The 21,139-nt window shown below is 49.4% G+C and overlaps 1 long non-coding RNA gene across 1 annotated transcript in view; it reads right to left on the bottom strand.

Moving 5' to 3' along the window:
• The window catches only part of LOC143211392 (uncharacterized), a 39,078-nt gene extending 20,382 nt beyond the window's left edge, over positions 1-18,696 (bottom strand). The window contains exon 1 of the long non-coding RNA XR_013009452.1: positions 16,684-18,696. This is a non-coding gene — a long non-coding RNA (uncharacterized LOC143211392). The remainder of the gene's footprint in view (positions 1-16,683) is intronic.
• Positions 18,697-21,139: the final 2,443 nt, after the last annotated feature.

Raw genomic sequence — 21,139 nt, 5'->3', positions numbered from 1 at the left:
TCTCTTTTCGTCTCTCCTCTCTTCCAACCCCCTTCGTCGCTCTCTTCTTCTCCTGTTTAGCTGCTCCTGTCTCGTGCACTGCAGCCCGCTAGCCTCCTTATGCATCTCGTATCTCGCCAGCGCCGAGGTATATTAAACATCTTTCGATTCCTGGAATATCCCGTGGAATTCGCCGTGAATGTCCGCGCTTGTCGGACACCTTCGACCCGACGATCTGCTACGACGATTCCTCGCCTTCGACCTCCTCGACCCTTCGAACACCCTCCTCACGTCGTCCTCTGACCCTCTCGGCCCCGGAGAAATACTGGTCCCGTTTCGGCTCATACTCCCTCAAAGCGTCGCCGATCTCGCCGAAGGATAATGAAGTTGTAAAGGGGAAGTTTATATCGACCGGTCGCAATTAAGTCGCCCGAGGATTCCGCCGGAATGCTCGGCAGCTGTGTAGAGACTAATTGATAGGTCGTTCGAGCCGATTCGAAGGTGATAGCGACTCTGGGCCCCTTTTAGCGCGGGATTGCTGGGCCCCGTTCAGTCACGCTTGATGAGCTGCGGGTAAAGAGGGATGCTGCTGGTCCGAATAATCTTTATCGAGGAATGGAGATTGCAGATTGTGCGATCCGTCTATTAAAATCAATATGCCAGAGGCACGAGTTACATCTCGGTCCCTAAAATTTTCAATCAGAGAACCTATTCTCCCCCGGTCGAAATCCAAAACGCAGACAGCCATTTCGTGCTCGACCGCAGAGGCCAGCCTCCGAGCAGTAAAACTTACGTATCGAGCGACGAGAACCGACGAATCTCGTTACGTGGTATCGTCTTGGTGGACATTGGAGTGAAGAGAGGCGTTCTTCGAGTTTGGGCACCCTTCGGCCCCCCGTTAGCAACCCCGTGCGTTTCTTAGTTGGCCCAGTCGGAAGGTAGGTGGTAAAATATGAAAATCAATAAACATAAAAATTAACACGCCCCTAACACCTATAATTTCAGCGGCGGGAACGTAACCGCGCCGTTAATACCAACATTATTACCATGGCCGGCTCTGTGGCCGCATTATGGGTGGCCGGGCACTGTAATTTGGCAGCAGTATAACCCCCCCACCGGGGCCACACTCGCGTCCGAAGGCAGCGTGTCTCTTTCGTATGCTCGGACCCCCGAGTACATCGGTAACATACATACGGACGCGGATGGGTTCTCTCGTTCGTTTCGCGGTGTCACGTGTGCGTGGATACGCGTGTAATAATGCCAGGAGATACTTGCCGCGGATATTTATGCTCTCCCTGATTCGGCGACCGGCCGGCTGCCTTCGTTCGCGAACCGTTTGCGAAACAGCTCCCTCCGAAACGCGATAGATTCGCCTGCCGAAACTGAGAGAGAGAGAGAGAGAGAGAGAGAGAGAGAGAGAGAGAGATGGTTCTTAGAAAAAAATATTCAACACGTGTTTCTTTTCGAAGGTCTCGATAAAAATGGACTAACTATCGTTTCGAAGCCAGTTGGACCATTCGAACAGGAATCTCCGAGCCGGGCGAATTGCTTTTCGGAAAGTGATCCCGCGCCGATATTGATTTTCACGGAAAAAGAATAAAGGGGGTGGGGGCAGGGTGGAGCGCGAAGAAATTACAACGTGCGAACGATTTTTTTCAGCTTTAGCACCCTCGAGAAAGAGGACGCGGTTTATGTGGCCCTTGGAAGCATCCCGTAGACACCTACGGTCGTTCGCAACACCGTTACCGTTCCGGGGGATGATAATGCTCGCAATTAAGGCAGCCGTAAAGGTTTCGCCCGACGCGGCGTAACAACGACGAGGAGGTTCTCGTTGTCTCTTTGACGTCACCGCGGCCTGCCTTGTTTGTCGTGGTTCTCGGCAGCGGGCATCGCGGCTGTAAAATGCACACATAAATCAGAACGTTTTACCGTGTAATTTGGCAGACCAGGGCGCGTCGACTCGCAGAAAAGTCGTTCGCGCGGGTTTATACGGTTGGGGTGGCTACTCTCTCGGTCCTCTCGCCGCTTGGTTTCCCTCCTGAAACACAGATCCTCGCGCAGAATCTTGCTAGCCCACTGGGAGACTTTTTCAACATTTCAACAAAACTTTGTATCAGAAATGTTAAACTCCGCAGCGAAACGCGGCGTTTATCCTGGCAGTCGTAGGACATCGCAAGAACAGCCTGAAGAGCGCGAGGATCATCGAGCAGCATCCCGAATGACACTCATCAAGGTACGGCTGCCGTGGTTGCTGCAACGAGCTACCTACCGCTGCGCCGAGAGCGTAGCCGCGGCTCGTAAACTGTTTTTATTCGCGAAGCCTGACGGGTGTGGGGTTAATCGGCAATGAAACGTCGCTATCGAGCCCTTTGTTCGCCGTGGTCCGAGTGGCTCGGTCGGGAAATCTAAACGGGCCGTAAACTATACAAAGTACGTAACTGTTCCGTGGCGCGCATGGTCCGGGGCCCGGAATTAAGATAAGCCTCTCGTGACTGGGCCCGTATCGGGTCCTGTGGACTTTTCGGACGTAAAATCGCGGCGGAAAAGACGCGAAGGGTTGCAGGGAACACACTCGAGCTGGTCGCTCGTAAAATAAGTATCGTTACAACCGTCCGCGCCGGGGCCTTGTAAGCGGAACGGGCCTTCTCGCGAGCTTTTGTCCTTTTTGGCTTATGCTAGCGCGCTATGCTCGCGGAGCAACGACAGAGGCCCTTGTTCGTTCGTTCGAGAGACGAATTATTCCCGCGCAGCTCTCCGGCTGTAATAGCAAAAACGTTCCTCGTTGGTTAGCACGTGGTGTGCCATTATCCTGCCATTTCATCATTTTATCTTCGTGCCCAATGGCCAGGCCTGATGAGCCAATAAAGCCCGGGAATATGGCCGCCCGACAAAAATGTCGCTCGCTAAATTTCTGCCTTCCAGGCCACCGAATAATTCCACGATTCTCTTCTCGGGCGCAGACCACGAGATTCCGGGCCCGGATAATAAGATCGCGGTGAAACGCTCTGTATCCCTTCTGCAACGGCGGGCCCTCTAAACTACCTGTGCGCCCCCGCGGACCCGTTTTCTGCTAGGAGACCCATTACACAGACTTAATGGACGATTTAGATGACGGCCACCCCGGAGACCAGAGAGATAAATGATTTCACGAGCGATCGGTTTCGCTGTTAGATAACAATAGACCCGGGGACCGGGGACCAGGCCACTCTTGCGTGGACGCTCACCGGTTGATGGTAATGAGCTTAACTGGTTTAAAGTGGAGCGCTTTGACTGATTATGCATATTACTCTATACTGAGTGACGAGGAACTCTGACTGGTCGCTGTGGAAATAGAATTGGATATTGATGTCCGACACTTTATGATTGTCGAGTGTGTACTGATCGATTCGGTTCGGAGACGTAGGAGTTTCAGATTTTTCTCTGTTTAAAAGTTATTGTTAACTTGATTCGATACCTTGGTTCTCGGATGATAGCCCCGACGATGTCAAGCGCCAACCCAGAACGTTCAAGGCCGAGGATCGAGTTAACGATCCCATCGATCCTGGGACGTCTAACAAATCGCCGGAGGATCTGGCGCCATCGGGAATACCGAAATACGAGCCCCCTCGGGGGACAATTAGTTTTTCCGTGACGCACCGTCGGTGGCTGCGAGCATCTTCGCGAAGGTGATGAGAGACCCGACTGCTCAACGCCTGTACGAGAAAAAAAAACACGGAGGAACGAGCGATGGTAACAAATGACACTCATCAATAAGGAATTAGCATGCTGGCGGGGCCGGGGATCCGTGTGGGAAACGAATTCGACTTCATCGTCGGACGAATCGATATGCCTGACTGTGCCGAAGAATGAAAATATGTTTCTCATTTCTCGATAATACATGAAATGGAGTTTTTCAGTAGTCAAAAGCGCTAGATAAAAGATCAATCTAATAAATAGCTCCACACGCGCAGCTGTTTGCTTCCGAATAATGCAAATTACGTCTCGTGAACGAAAAAATAAGACTTTTGAGGGCGATCGCGGCCTGAATTGATCTCCTATTTAGCGTTTTTGTATTATTGAAAAATGAGAACGCTCATTCCACACCCTTGCAATCCTGGAAAAACGAGTCCACCCACTCAACTCAAGTTTGTTACAATTCCGGTAGAGAATTGTTCTGCTAATAACGATGGTTGGTCTAATAACGAGGATGTCTGGAAAACGAGCGATTACAGAATCCCGTGGTGAACGGTGCAGCGACGACGTCAGTCGGCTGATGCAGCCGGGGCCTCATCAAAGAAGGCCCGGCAAAGTGAACCGTGGCAACTCGACCGACTGCTCGGCATCCACGGATAATATATACGTATTACGTATACAATGTGCAGTATCTTATCAACTAATCGAGCAAGAATCCCGTGGCCGGGGAGAGAAAGAGATGCATCGTTGGTCCCCGGGACCGCATCCAAGTTACCGTTGCGATCGCATTAAAACGAACGTGCATCCAGGGTGAGATGTATGTACGACCCGGCGATCCTGCCGCCGCTGGCACCGTTGATCTACATCGGTAGTGATCTACCGATCTTGTGTATAACTCGCGCGCGAATCGTGATCAGCCTTTGGGCATCAGAAGTGCAATCGTCCGGAATGGCCGTGGCCGGTGCTCGTTCCAGGGCCAGGATATACCGTTTTCTCCGTGTACGAGTCCGTCTGCCCTATTCCGCGGATGGAAACCGAGAGATCCACGATCCATATTCCCACAGAGCCGAGCTAGACCCGTGGATCGTTGCCACTACCGGCGAGGGATGGCCTCGCGAGGCAATACATCCTACTTTGATCACCGTTCCCGAAACGATCCTGCCAACCATCTTCGCGACAACGATTCCCGTTCAACCTCCATAAGGGTACGTCATGTTGAAATCTCCCCCGTTGCAAAATTTTCTTCACTGTGGATTGTTCCAAAAGTCTATATTTGAACTGTGATAATTAAAAAATGTAATTTAAAACAGTAAAATCGTTCCGACATATTAAGAACGCTCATATGTCGTTCTCGATTTATTAAATTTGTTGAAAATAGAGAGAAAATTTTTCAATTGATGAAGACAATTTTTATTTTGCACAAAGATCCGCCAGTCCAGTGACGATTTTTGGAAAACTAAAAGTTTAGTGTTTAAATTTTTAGTGACTGTATGCATATGGTTTTCTGGGTACAATGTATCCAAAATCGGGTGGAAATTGATTGCCAGCGCGTGCGGCTAAATGGGACAAGACGCAGACTCTCCGAAAGCCGACACCAACCGCCGTAAACACCGGTAACATGAAACAGAGAAAGGTCCTCTCCAGAAGCGAGCGTATAAAATAACACTATGTCATCCGAAAGTAGGATTTTCGAGCGTCCCGCGGTCTGGCCACAATGACCAGACACAAGGAGACCGGTGCTGCGAGCAACACTAGAAAATTACTTGTCTGCCCTTGAGTAGTCGCATTCTTGACGTTCCTCCCTCGCACCGTTCTCTATCCTCTCTCTCTTTTTCTTCTCCGGCGAGATCTCACGACGTCTGGTTTGGCCTTAGGACTTTTTACCTTTTTAGTCGCGTCCGTTCGTTCTCTTTTTTTACGTCTTATTACTACCTCCATTGAATCGGTGTCCCATTACGGCGTTGGTAACGCAGCAATAATTCCCGTTGGACCACCATCGCGCGATGGAAGAGGAATGATACGAGGTGGTAATCCCTTTCGTCGTGAATGCCTCTCTAGAAGCCTGTAACAGAGATAATCAAACGTCGCGTCGGTTTAGCCTGGCTCGTGTCCACCTGTTCCGCTTCTCCTGTTCGTTTACCTGTTCAAAAACAGTTTGATTTCACTATTTGTGTTCGCTATATGTCGTCGAAGAGTATTCCCGAAGCCGTTCGAGAGCAGGTGATCATTTACGAAGAGCTGGCGATGATTCATGCGAAGATTTAGAAAATTGAAGGCATCGCAGCCGCCAATTAGGCCCACCAGCGACCTGATTGATCGGTTACCGCGAGTCGTCGACCTTTTCGACGTCGTAGCCAGGAAGGGCCACGGAGGACTCGCCCTTTGGGGCCTCGGAGGCGACGCTGCCCACTCGTGATAGGAGCGGAGGCCGCCTCGAGTGTCTTCCACGGACATTAGTCCTCCCCCGGCGCATGTAAATTGTGCATGCTCTCCGGGGCCCATCTTACGGAAGGTTGGCCGAGGTGAGTTTGCCCGCGAGGTGCAAAACAATTCATTACCGCGTGACCTGTGACCCTGGTGCGCGAGCCGCTCATTATGGTACACTTTGATGATCCCGAGGAGGGTGTCCCCTGATCCTCCTGGGGCGGGTGGATCCTCTGCCCCGCGCGCCGCAGTCGAAAATCACCGCTACGTTGCATTCAATTTCAAGATCCAGCTATGATAACCAATTTCATGATCCAACGAAGTAGAAGTCTCGTGTGCCCGTATAACGCCAGCGAAACGCATAAAAATCAAGCAGGAAGGTGAATCCACGAAGTCATCGAAAGGAACAACGACTCTCGCACTTCTGCAAGAAAGAAACCTCTCTTACGAAGCCTACAATGTGTTAAACTTTTACGAGGCACAATAAAAACCGGTTGTCCATAGAACTAGTACCTACAAACCGCTCATTGAAATCACCGCGTCGGAGAATCGACGGTCTCCCGCTAGACTCCGTTTAATCGATACTCATTCGAGACGGAAGTAGCCATTATGGAGTGACGCATCGAGGGAAGAGGACACGCAACGAAGGAGGTTAATTATCCGTTCGGGTCGTCGATAATTAAATAGAATAAATCACGCGACGCGGACGTACATCGGTGACGGTGGCTGACGGCAGCAAAAGACGGTCTCGCTCCCGTCTTCGATTCTTCGAAGTATAATGCCCGTTGGACGAAGGTGGGAGGTCGTCGGATCTCCTGCTGGTTCTTACCTATATACAACGAGCGTGATAACGGTACCGACTCTTAAACGCCACGTTATTCCGTCAAATGAAATCCTCGTGACCCCGTGGCTCCCGCATTCTTTATCCCTCGGACGGGCTTCTCCTCTTCCTTCCTCCACCCACCTACTGCACGGAGCAGCGTATACCTCCACCCCGTTGCCAGACCTCCCTACCATTCTACACCGCTGCCTTATAACATTACAATTGCTAATTCCGCCGTTGCGGTTGCCGCACTAAAGTTCGACCGTCGTAAAAGCGAAGGCGACTCGCCTCTGACACGAATGCACGTGATTACGCGAGCTTGTCACTGCCGGAAACTCGGCCCTTGGTTCCCTGGCCCCCTTAGAATGATCCCAATGCTCCGACAATGTCGCACAATCTCTATCTGTTGGGTTGGCGAGAAAGCAATTTCGGTATTTGAAGGCGATGACCTGAAATCGCGCTTGAATCAGTTCTTTGCCGATAACGACCAGATGTTTTATGAGCGCGGAATTGTGAAGCTACCAGAAAGATGGTAAAAGATCATCGATCAGAATGGAAAATGTTCTATCGATTAAAGTTCATTGCTTGAATAAGAAAATTAACGCTTTACCTACCGAATGCCTATGAATAGGATTTTTAATAATTGTGCTGTACCAAACGAAAGCATATTAAATGTCTTAAATGAAAGTATTAGTGACTTGTTCGTCCGCAATGAAGATTGCTGTCATTGTTCAAGGTTCCGTTAAAAAGTGTTTAGCCATGAACCATAAATTTTTCAAATTATTCGACAATCGCCGGTCGATAATGTGTTAAAATACCGAAATTACTGTCTTGCCAATCCAATATTAAATGTAGTGCTGATCTCGTGTCGAATTCAGACCAGACCTGAACCAGAATCACATGAAAGTCAGTAACCGGTCTAATTGTCCGCTGTTAGCATAAAACAAAGAGGAAGCAACACCACAGATGGAATTTTCTGAATAGACCACCCTGCGGAATAAAATCAGCGTCGCGCACAATATAATTTGAAGTCCCCCGTGTGGCAGGATTCCTCGTGGCCCGCCTCATTATTCGGCCCCGTTGTTTCTACACCGGGGTTCTGTTGCACACACGTCGTCGCGCACCCACGTGCGCATTATTTCATGCGACGAGGACACGCACGTTTCGGAGAGGAGCCCGCGAGACGGGGTTTTTTTTTTTAAACGAGCGTGTCCTGGGTTCTCTTCCTGGTGCACCGATAGTAGGTCAAGTTAATATGCCGCATTGTGATTTTTAATATCGTCCCGCTGTCGGTCGTACCCTCCGCCCTCGCGGGCCCCTTCTCGGTTCCCCACCGTCCAATTCCGACTGGTACTCCTCCTCCGCAAAAAAGGAACGAAAGAATTCAAGTACCGGTGGAACGACTCGTTTCGTTTCGTTTCGTGGCGGGGGCCCCAGACGGCGAAAAAAGCATTGTTGGGATCACAATCGCAGTCGCTTAATATAGAAACAACGCCTCTCCCTTTTATCGTGCCTCGCGACGCCGAACACACACGCACGAACAGGTTTCACGAATACGATGCAACAAAGTTTCCTCGAACCAACAAGGAATCACCTAGGAGTTTATAGCCGAGTTACGGTTATAGTTACGTTTCTATAGGATTCGCCGTGTCCTTCCAGCAGCGAAAATCCAGCCAGATCTTTCACGAAACCTCGAGACGCTCGCCACTTCAGACTGTTCAAACACACTCGAAGTCGTTGGCGTCGAGGACGAACGTGCTACACGCTGAGAGAAAAAATCTGAATTTTGAAAGAAGATCGAGAATTCCTGCGATTTCCCTGCGAACCCGTGACGCTGGATCCAGCGTTACTTCACGGATCGATTGAAAGATTTCTTTTCCACGGTGGAGAGCGCGCGTTCCCTATATAATTTTATTATTTAACCGTAGGCTAAACTGTTCGGTGCGCGATTCGAGCCGATCCTAGACAGTGTATCGGCGGATCGCCCGAAGCGGTGGACACGGTTGCTCGTGATCGACGAAACGATCCCCCCGGAGAGATCTCTCGAGCGATCCGAGGGGCCCGCCTAACCTGGAAGACACGTCGCAGCCCGACAGGTACTTACGGTGGAGGAAGCTTATTAGACGGTGCGGTTGCATAACCGGGGGCGTTTAAGTGGACCTATCAGAGCCGACTGTTAACCTGGCAGGGCCCAGAACGTGCCGTGGGGCCTGGTCGTGACCCAACCTGTCCGATCTACCGACGGCCAAGCCGATCTTCGCCGACCGTGCCATATTTCGCGCTCCAAGATCGCCGATCGTTAGGCACTTCCGTGCTCCTATCTTGTCGGTGGCGGAGACGATCTTTTTCCTATCGTGTCCGGGGCCCGGGTTCGGCCTGTTACGGCTACCGAGCCGATCCTTGTACGGTCCGGGACCTTTTGGAACATTTACCGGACAGATAAGATGCTGAACTCGATGGACAACGATGTCCTCCTGCACAATTAATTGCTTTTAGGGTGGAGCAATTGAGGACGCTCGGACCCGGGTCGTCGACAGTGTTGGTGACTCTATACTCATACTACGTCCAATGAGTACGGTTAGCAAACAAATGCCACTTGAGTGCGACAGAGTATTATACTATTTTCGCATTAATTCTGGGAAGCAGGAACAACATAAAAATTGATTTCATCCCTTAACGACTTTGTTCCATTAAAAGCAACATTACAACATTCTGGAATTTGTTTAAATCCTTCACTGTTTCATATTTCGCCCAACCAATTTCTTCATAAATGCATAAAGATCCGCAGTCTAATTATTACATAATAATATGAAAAGTCACGCATCTCGTCCCCGGTTTGCTGTGGTACGTCCGTCGAAAAAATGCATGTCGGGTCTCATCAAAGGGTCCATTCTTCGACGGCTCTTAATTCTCTGTCGCGCCCGGGCGTCGCTCGGCTGCTTATGCAAATCCTCGCGTGATTAGGTGGCTTGTTGTCCAGTCATCCGGCCAGCTTTCTACCGTTCGGGGAGCTAATCCATATTCGTTATTCCGCCGCGTGTGGTGTTGGAGACGGTCCTTCCTCCGTGGAAACGGTAGCGCGGCGACGTGGGTGCAGCATTAGCGGCCCCTGTCAGGTCAATGAATCATTAGCGGGCACGGACAGGTCGCCGAGGCGCCTATCGACGACGTGAATAAATGTCGACTGCCATAATTCTCCTCCGCGAGAGTCGTGCAGCCGACACAGCCGCCGCCGTTTGCCGCGGTCCGCCTGTCCAATCGCAATCACGGCTCTCGAGAGCGCGGTGTGTCGCCCTTGCAACCATAGGCGCCTCGATTCATATGCACTTTTCAATGCGGGGCCCGTCACGCGAATAAGTGGCACGTCCCCCGTACAATATACTTGGATCCCGTAAATCAATGATCACGGATCTGGCGAACGGTGGTCGGCACCCTCGATCCACATCCGCGAACGCGAAAAATGACGGAGCATGAAGAAGTCACTGGATCTGTGGCCTCTCTTATCCTATCATTTTATTTTACAGATACGATGAAGAATAGAGAATCTCTTAGATACGGAATTATCCACGTGACAAATGATTTTCACCTCCGAGGTCATTTCTAAGCACGAAAGTTCCGGTTCGCTTTATTTTCTGGCGCTGTTAACTGGCTCCGGGGTTTCATTTTTACGTGTCTGACCAGGAACAGTCTTTTGTCGCCTGTTGGCGGATCTAGACTCGCCGATTCGTTCCGTGGACGGTTTCGGGGTACGGATTAGCCTCGCGATTAGTCAAACCCAGCCGGGTTGCAACCTTCGCCCCCGACCAGCCATGCATCAATTTCCCGATCTCTCGCCGTTTCCCGGGACCGTTATCGATGATTTATCGACCGGAAATGTCCGCCGCTTTGCTGGAGGTATCGAATCGCGGTTGACAAGCAATCGCAATACGGCCCCGTGGGTGGAGGAAGTGAACGAAATTGAGGGACGTCGTTAACGGCGACGCGAATGGAAGAACGCCCGGGAACGACCGTTACACGTCGGGCCGAGGGTTTTGCAATTTTAATGCTGCGGCAAGATATTGGCTGGCACTCTCGTAAAGAAATTCAATTTTAGAATCAATTCGACCCGTGTTTTACAATACCGGCCCCTGCGAATGTCTCTATAGTTGTCATACCGAAGATATATCGCCGCGTAATAGCCGCGACACGTCTTGCCCGGGCGTTGAAGTCACCGGCGCGGCGCGGCGGCGACTACTAGCGTCCGGCCGCGATTAAAGATGCTGGATTGCGACCTCGAAACAATTTGCTATCGCCTTGTGAAATACTCGGCGATGTTCCAGCTACTCGAAAGTACAATATTTACGGATTTTATGAATTTGTGACAAAAATGAACAGGCGCAATTTTAAATAGTAGAAACATTCATAGAATCTAAGAGTATCAACACCATACTTTCGACCTGTTAAGGGGGCAAGTGCTTCTGATTTCTCGAATGCAAAGGGTTCTTCAATAGTCAAAAGCGCTACAAAAACAGACTGCATAGAGATTCGCAGCCTAATAATTACTTTGAACAAGCAAAGGCTCATCTCCTGCAGTCGATAGGGGTCTTTCAAGCATTTCAAACGGCTAATGAACCGCAGAAATTTTGGAAATTTTGTCGCAACGAGTTTCGGGAAGGAGTTCGAGACTGCCTAACGGAATTAAGAAGATTCCTCGCGTATGGGCGGACGCACAAGCCGCGTAATTGTCGGTGTTAACCCACTTGGGCGTCTCCGCACGCGCATCGAGTGCGCTCGCGCGCTACATCACGCACGCGGCTGCACGCGCAGGAGAAAGAGAGAGAGAGACTCGCCGGTGGCACGAACCAATCGTGTGCCGTGCCGCGAATAATCAAGGAGAGAGGGGAAACGGTGAACGTCGCTCGTTGGAGACCGGCCGAACCCCGTCGGCCACGTGCGCAACCAGGCGACCGCCAAAAAAATGCTGATTTTTTACCCGCGAATTCCGCGTTTTCCTGCGCTTTACAATGCCCAGGCTGCGTTCGGTGTGACTCACTGCACCTGAACGTTCTCGGTTTGGTATCGAGCCCGAAGGAAAGTTGTTTGTTCGACGAGAGTTAGGGGGTTGGTTCGCCGCAGATGGAGATAACAGGCTTCGCTAGATTAACGATGAAAGAACCAGTTAACAGATAGTCTTTCTCTAGGAAAAGGATGCCTTGCAAGCTCGTTCGAGCGAATTTTCAGCGTGTTTCTACAGGCGGAGGCTGAGTCACGAAGAAATTGTGGGATAGGCACCTTTATTCGATTGTTAGGTGGCTTTTGAATCTGAAAATGGCTCGCGAACCATACCTGGATTGATTTACAAGAGCATTCACTTTCTGCCCGAATAGATTTATTAGCGGCTGGAGACAGTTAAATCTGTGTTAAGTTCCCTGTTGGTTTTATTCTTGCATACCTTCGCGAGATAATGAATCGCTCGATAAGGTAAACACATGTTTATCCGAGCGTTGTTCCTAGTTTTCTTTTAAAAAGATCATTTCCTGAGAACGAATGCAGCAAGTACCGATTCGAAAATGTTCCAAAGTTAGAGACTTTTGCAAGCGACCCTTTAAAAGCAATTAGGATATATCTCAATCGCTCCAGTAAAAAAGAATCGTTTCCCGGTGAATATATCGCAGCACGCGATACACGGTCGATACCGGAGTCGAACGCAGGACACGGTCGATCGTGGAGGATCGTTGTGTAAAAATCGGGTGGCGCGTTTTCGATCTGGTATCGATTTCACCGGTCGGTGTTCCGGCGATCGAGTAAATCACACGAGATCGATCTGGCCGATCTACGGCGAAAAATCCGGCCTGGTGTGTGTTTCTTTATCGCGATGGACTGCATTTGGCGTCACGCGAAGCTAGCTTTGGCGAGCAACAGGTGTCCCCCCGGTGACTATCTCGCGATTACGACATAGCAGGGCGGTTATGGTTGTCCGTTGCGTTCCTGGAAACTGTTCTCAATGGCCGCCGAGTCACCGTTCGAGTGTTGTCGATCGCGATCGGGCCAGTTTCGTGTCAACCGCGATCGATTCGCCGCTGTCGATACGCTCGCCGGAAAAAATTGTTAGTAATAAAACATCAACGGGGATAAATTATGTTCCTCCTTCGGTTTCTCGCAGTCACACGGACGATCGTTACTCGATCGGCAATTAGCGGGCACGCGTTGATCGATGACTGTAACCCTGAGAATTCTCATTACCCCGATTCTTCTCTCACGTTCGATGCAGCATTGCTAACAATCGACGATAATTAATCACGTACCAATGGCGTTTCCTAGGAGAAAGAATCTCGCCAGTGATCGTTTCGCGATCTATCGATGGGGAACTACGTTTGTGAGGGCCGCTGTGGATCCTTTAACCCTTTGTGCCGCGTGTTGTATCGTGGATAGGAGATGATATTGCCAGAACGAAATTTCTGTTTCATTCACGCTAAACCTATCGAGTCTTGAAAGTAAATGGTACATGTGCCATTATAAAAATGACAAGATTGATTTTACTTAGACTTTGTACAGCTCCTACTGTAATATGTGCTCCACTAAAGATATCTATACAATCATTTCTTGTGAAATTATTTTGATTATATCAATAATCGTGAAATGAAAAATCTGGAACCGGTCATTTCGACCGGCGATGGTAGGTTTAGTATTAATTTCAGTCGTGAAGTGAAACACTGCCGAAGTATGTAATGAACGTGTGCTACCTTGAATATTAATTCCCGATTGTGGAAGACCGCTTGACCGCGCAAGTCCCATGCAATGGCTCGTTAAAGAGATACAGTTCGCCGAAATCCGGCCGAGTCATGGTCGGCCATTACGTTTCACGGGTGACACGGTTGACACCTCACGAAATTGCGTAACCGGTCGACGTCAGCGATCGAAATCGTCGGTGTCGGAGCTCGATGGCTCGATTTTAATTATCGAACAGTGCCGGACCGTGTCGGTGGGCGGCGTTTCGTCTGCTAACGAGCCATCGTCATCGGGGCCCGGTAACATCGCATAGTTCGACGCGGGCATAGTTGGCATACTGTGCAGCCGGTGGTCCGACAGCTACTCTGCCATCGTCCCTCACTATGGGAGACCCCGGATGGCCCATGCCATCGGTAATTAAAGCGAGTCACGGTGATTGTTCGTGGCCGATCTTGTCATCGATCGAATCGCGAGCTGGACGGCCGATCTATCCTTCGATCCTTGGCGCGTCTCCTCTTCTCTCTTTCTTTCTTTCTTTCTTTCTTTCTCCTTCGCACCCTGCTCGCCAACCCCCGTTCACCGGTTGCAGCTTCCTGGCCAGCAATTAAGATAATGCTTTCGTAATCTCGCACGATATCTCCCTCGAGATCCGAGGCCTCGGAAGAGAGAGGCTCCTCCGTTGGTGCAGCGTGTTTGACCTTGGGTGCAATGCCACTGCGAAGGATTTTGCACCTGCAACGCCGTCCAGGGACCAGCTGTGCGGATAGAATTATGACGATCCGCAGGAAGTGCTCCTCGTCACGCATAATTAACCCCGCTCGGCGACACGCGTTCCACACGCCTCCCTTCTCCGGAACTCTGCTTTTCGAAGCGATTCTGCTCATTCGAAATCGTTAGATTATATTCCCAGAGCTCTGAACCAAAGAAAAGCAATCAAAATCATGATAGTGGAGGTCACTCGAATTTTATTCATGTGGCATTTTTTCTAAATATTTTTTAGACGTCATTTATTAAACTAATTCAGAAGAATTAAGGCTAGAAAGCCTTACAGAGAAATTGAAGTCGTTTGGTCCATTCATAAAAAGGTTATTCTGATTTAAAGTGTGTTGAATCAGTTATGCTCGTTAGTGTATGTATTCAATGTGTACTTGCGTCTACCTCTGTCTCCTGAAGATCCCAAAAAAGGTAGAAACAAAGACACATCGGAATGAATCAAAAGTTAATCGTTGGGATCAATGCTCGAAGAAAGTTAGCTGCCCGTGGCGCGAGAAATTAATGTCCTGGACACCTACGCGGAGAACGATGTCGCAGCACGATGTTCCACGTGATCGTGACACTCTTTAATCGATGTCCATCGAATAGAGAAGTCGTTAGAGGCCATGTTACACGGTACGTCTAAATCTTGGGCCAGAGACAGTGGAAATCGGCCTGGGAAACGGCGAGTTAATTAATTCGGAATCGTCTGTGTTCCTGGCCGCTGGCAAGGTATCGGTTGTTTTCAAGGGTATAAATCGTTTTTCGGTGTTGGTCGAACAGGCGCTTTCGTCTCGGCTGGAATTTCGGTGAGGCTCGACAGAGGCGGATGTCACGGCACTTAGAATGCGTGGAATCCACGGGGAAATGGACGACGCGACCGCAACACTTGTCCGAGCCATGTGCAGCTCGAAATACTCGTGTCCGTGACGAAGGGCGTGAAGGGAACACTTGCCAGGTTTCCTTGGAAGAAGGGCCACGCTTTAATTGCTTCTGCTCGTGCCTCGCTTTTTAGAAATACTTCCCTGCGGTGGAGCAAAACGACACAGTACAAGTTTACGTGAAAAAATTGGTAGAAATATTCTGCGGAACAAAATGAAAATTTATGAAAATAATGTACGAGTCTTGACGAGTTCTACTAAAAATATACGTAAACTGCTTTGAACATTGAAGATAGGCAGAGGACACAGGCGCGAAAAATGGCGAGGGACGAAGCTGTGAGAAAGGACTAAGCGTCCACCGGTTCCCAGTCGTTATTATGCTAACCAGTCATCAAATGGAATCAGCGAATTCGAGTAATTCGCCGCGCGTCATTATCCAAGGTGTGGCAATGTTCAGACGCATGGGTGGGTGGTCCACTGATTGCAAGCCACCACGTGTGAACCATGGTTCGGTTGATGATTTCGAACGAATCTGCTCGTCCCTTTGATCGAGAAGAATAAGCCAACAAAATAGTGGATAATTGCAGCGACTGGAGAAACTGTGAAGAGAAAGATAGTGTCGCTTAGGGTGCGGAAATGAATCCTTTCGTATCGTCCGTCACCCGTATGGTTTTGACGAGATTCACTTCTTCCTGTCAGGAGGGTAACACCTTCGAGAGGAAATTAAACGTTCCATCCGCAAGGAAATCATTTTTAACCAGGGAACTAATCTACTTAAAAATACGATAACTCACTCTTTTCCTTAATGATCATTGTTCAACCTTTCTCATGCTCTAGTTGAATATCAGACCACAAAGCGACGAATTAAAGTAACTAATTCGTTCATGAGGACTGCAGGAACTAGAAACGAAATTACAGGTTCGACGAGGAGTACAAAATTAGCTGGCTAGGTGGGAAGCTTCCGAAAGTATCGAACGGTAGCCATCTGACGCGTCCGTAGAGATAGGACAGGCGTTACCGATACGAAAAGGACAGCCCTTGAAAGGGTGATCCGGCTACCTGTCCCTAGAAAAAGACTACGATAGCCCTTCGTATTAGTCATCCGAATTCAATCGTCTCGAGAGGCCAGCATTCGAAAATTAATTACACCCCGTTGTTTAAAGCACATCTAGTTTCTCGGATGATGGATACCAAGACATTTATAAACAAGATGGTGTACACGTGTCGTCTCGGTCGAGCTTCCCACACTAATTCATATTTGAGCGTTAAATGGTGCATCCCCGGGCACTGAGTGAAAAGTTTTTCTAATTTCCTGCGGCCTGCTCGAGATTCTCTTTGATCTGTGAATCGTGAACCGGCCCGGGAAGTGCATTTGTTTCTACAGAAACTGTACAAACAAGTACATACTGAAAACAAGAGCCGTTTTGTAATTTATGAACTCACCATAACCTGCAGCGTTCCGAATCTCAGCGCAGCAAAGAGCCTAGCAAATTCGTCGGGAGGAAGAACATCGGCGAGCAGCAGCAGGTGGAATCTGCAGGGTCGTGCCGCGGGCCATCTGTTGTGCACGCCGCCTTAAGGGCCGGGTAACAGGTTGCTCGAGGTAGCCGAGATTGTTTTGTCCGGCCGTAAAGATCGTCCACGGGCTAATGAGCCATTCTTTCTGGATATTGGAACGAACCGGAGCGGCTCCCTTTTTCTCAGACCTGCAACCATCATCAAGATCAACGTTATCTCGCTGCAACACTCACGACGGGTTTTTCGAGAATCTGCAGCGTAGGATCTCGTTCGATCGAAGACCGCGTAATTCGGCGCGTCGCGATCATCGTATTATCGAGGATCGGGGCCCGTAAGGCCTTCGCGCACCTGGTCCAGGCTTCGGAGCACCGATCTCCTCCGGCTGACACAATGGGACACGTACCACCACGGAGTAAAGGGTTGCAAGAAGACGAGAGTCTTCCGGGAAGCGATGAAAGAGCTCGATTCCTGGTCGGTCAGGTGTGCCAAGCCCGTACGGAACCGGGGACCAGTTTTATACCTCGGGTCAATGTGGCCTATGGGCTTTTTTGCCTGCCCCTTTGTCAGAGACTCATTCACTCGCGCCCGGCACGCCGATTGCCACGGGCTTTCACGACGAATTGATAATTGGCTGATAGTATCGAGATCCTGGTACGTATTGCTTTCGTATGAGCGTGACGAGGATGTTTACCGAGGGAACGGATCGGTGTAATTGTTCGATGATGCTATTGTTCGTTGTTCTTGGACAGCGTGCGTGCAAACAAGCGTATGACGACTTGACTCCCACATTTGCGAATGAGAATCGAGTTTCGAAAATGTTTGGAAACGTCTCAAATAATCGTTCTGATCCGGAAAGTCTCGACCGGGAGGGTTTCCGGCCTGGTGGGCATCGAAAACGTAATCGATACTCGCGCAGTGAAAGTGCGGAGCGTTGGTTCGCTCGGATGGAGTCATGAAAGCCCCGAAGTCGTTGACCTGCGGGCGTCGACGTTCAGCCAAAATGGAGTTTCCACGGAGCAAGAAGGATCCAACGAAGACCCCGTTCCCATTGTGGCGTAAAAGCTCGTGGACCGTTCATTCTTCCGACGTTACGATCTTTTGTCGGTCTCCGAGACAGCATCTCCGTTTCTGCTTACCTCGAGAGACGGTTTTCTTCAGGATCGAAAAGAGACTCCGCGCTACGGCGCGTATCCCGACGCTACACTATAATACAACCGGCGCGGAATAATGGAACCTCTTACCCGGAGTATACGTACGCAGAGGCACAGCGCGGCGTGGCGCACCTGTTCGATCGGACCAGTCGCCATAAAAGCCCAGAGGCCAAGGTAGCTTTTGCTTCCACACTTTCTTGCACCGTGCACACGCGTACGAGTCGACGCGCTCCGCTGCAATCGAGGAACCAACACGCATACTCGAAAGTAACGAGCACCTGTCCTCCTCTCGAACCAGAGAAATTTCCTGCCGAATCCCGGCGCCGTCATTTTCGCCGGACATATGTGCCAGATTTTGCGGAAGGGTCAGCCAAACTTGCCATCACTTGCTTGGATTTCATTATTCCACTGCTTCGAAGGCTACACGAGATTCGCATGCACGTTTAACCCAACCATTGCTTAACATACGTTGAAAAATAATTGTCTAGAGACTTGCATCATTCTCGGAGGAGGCAAAGTGAATCACCAGTGCGAATCAATGTAGTCCTCGTGCCTTTAAAGTTCACTCCGAAGCTCCACATAAGGATTAACAAACTATAATAGACTCTCATTCAGCTCGGACGAGCACGGTTCCCAAAATAAAGGAGTATTTCAACGAGCCATCAACCATAAGCGCACGTCACAAAGCGACGCCGCCGGTACGGCGCGCATCGTACAAAGTAACGAAAATTTTTCGGCTTCCAAATGGAACAAGTCGTTTCCGCCCACCTTTGACTTTCACCGACAATTTCGGGCACCGGCAATTTCGCCTGGAATTAGAGGGAGGATTATATCATCGTTTCTGGAGGAAGATCGATCGATCTTAATCGACGGCGAGTGGAAGTGGCACGATGTTATAAATGCCCGTTTAACGAGAGACCGTAGGACAAATATTTGACGGGGCGATACAGTGACGAGGGGGAATTAGATCGTTCCATGATTTAGGTGGCCCATATGGGCGTCGAACAAAAAGCACGGAAAAGTTTGTGCCCCGTTTGTTCGTGGCGAAAGCGCGTGGGACTTAATACGCGCGGAGAAGCAGGTAGCCTCATCGTTGGCCAATGAATTGGACGCGTTCCGAACACGCGTTTGCACGCCATATGTTGTTTGCCTCGCTAAAAGACCATTGTGCGTTCGCGCGCGCGCGCGCGCTCTCTGACGCGAGCTGAATGAACGCGCGCGGGGTGAAACGGGATATCTCACGCTTGGGGTTGCGATCGTTCACTGCGCTGCTACGGAAAATTAAGGGATCGCAAATTCTGATGGGAAATCGCCGATTTTTAAACCTCTGTGATCTTCTTTGCCACGGTTTTATTGTACTTTGAATAAAAGATGTATCGCCTGCATTGAACACTGCATCCATAAAATATGAATAGTAACTTACATGAAATAAACTCGTTATAATGTCATATGTATTAATAAAAAATAACTTATAAGGATAGTTATATCAGTAACATTTCTGGGGAAACTCACATTTGGCACACACACAAGTTAACAAATCAATTCCCAATATATTTCGTTCTCTCTTAAAATGTAAATCTTAAATGTAACAGAAACGTGCAGAATCTGTTTTATCAATCGTCAAATATAAATAGCAACCGAAATAGATAACAGTCGGAAATTCCCGTGACACAGCAGTTGCTCGGAATAAAGGGGCACGTCTTCGTTTCTACCGAAATCGACATTGCAGTAGACACTCTTTTCTCGAGTTATATAGAGGGCGGGATGATAAACCGACCTGTCAGAGAGTGCAACGAAAAATCGTTCTATCTCGACGAGAGCAAGCAGAGCGAGGAGAGCGCAACACACGGTCCTCCTTCTCCTACGGGTCTGACATTTCCACGCAACTCGGGGCGACGAATAAAAAGAACCGCTCTAAAATACCACGTGCAAAGGTCTCGAAACTGCCTCCGGAACACATCTGACCACGCGAGGCGGGCACGAATCGTGCGCCAGGGAAAAACCGTCCGGCCGCGCACCGGCGCTGCGGCTACTCGATAGATTTATCTATCGTTAACACGGCAAATCTGTCGCCTTCGGAGTATAATTACTCCGGGGCGAACGGTTCTCCTGAAACACAGGCGTGCGGTCGCTCTCTCGGATAAAACGTGGCCGGGGCCGTTCTTGTCCGTCGGGATCTCGCCTCGAATCGAATCGAGTCGAATCGATTCGTCTCGAACCGGGTCCGGCCACCAACAATTACTTTTATCGTGGAGCACACGGTGTGCCCCCTCAGGGCCCCCCTCTCAAGGAGGGCAACAACGATCGGGCCCCCTTCGGATGGAGAGATAAACCGGCCGCGCGAGACCCGTTGTTTGTCGAAAGACAAAGCGCGTTATTATGCACGTCGACGAAAGTTATGCGTTGTTCCGCGGCACCGACCGATAACGAGCACTGCCTTCGCCGCCGATATTCGAGGTGTCCGCCGATTACATCTCTCCACCTTCGCCGACCCCATACATTTTCGACCGATTGATTCCTTATCGGCCAGGACCGATTGATCGGTCCTTCATTAATTACCGAGCGCGCAGTAACGAGCCCGAGAAAAAATCGGGAATCAATTCAGAGTCGTGGTCGTTCCGTGGCTGTTTTATTCGACGGCGTTTGATATGTTAATCTGTACCCTGCCGTTCATATACCTCGTCGTCTTCCGTTTTTAATATTCAATCTCTGTACAACCGAACCTCTATGCTTGCTTCACCGTCGTTGTCGTTCGAACGACACTTTAATTAATATACTAGACTGCGGATCTTTATACTAAATAAAAATATTTTACTTCGATTGCGATAAACTCGAGTGAAATAGAAATTTACTTTCTTCCTTAATATATTTCATAGAACGAAAATAATGTAATAGTATTTTTAAATTCTTCTAATGTATTCACTGTTGATGCAGTTGAAATTTCAGTTTGCAAATTTTCAGAGTGACGTACCTATTCCATTGAAAATTAAACTTACATCCATCACGAGAATTTAAATCGACTCAATTCAAAATTTGGAAACTTTTCCTCTCTCTCTCTCTCTTTCTGTTCGCTGAATTATTTGATACTCTCTGAGTAGATTAAGAGATTTTTTACAAACTGAAAGTTACCTCTGAACGGCGAATAGAATAATTTTGATCGGTAGCGTGAACGATGGAAGGAGTAACAGGTTGTGAGTTGAGGTGATCGAGCAATCACGAAGACAGATGTA

The sequence above is a fragment of the Lasioglossum baleicum genome, chromosome 8, assembly GCF_051020765.1.
Source record: "Lasioglossum baleicum chromosome 8, iyLasBale1, whole genome shotgun sequence".
Lineage (NCBI taxonomy): Eukaryota > Metazoa > Arthropoda > Insecta > Hymenoptera > Halictidae > Lasioglossum > Lasioglossum baleicum.
This window is presented reverse-complemented; position numbering and strand designations above follow the sequence as displayed.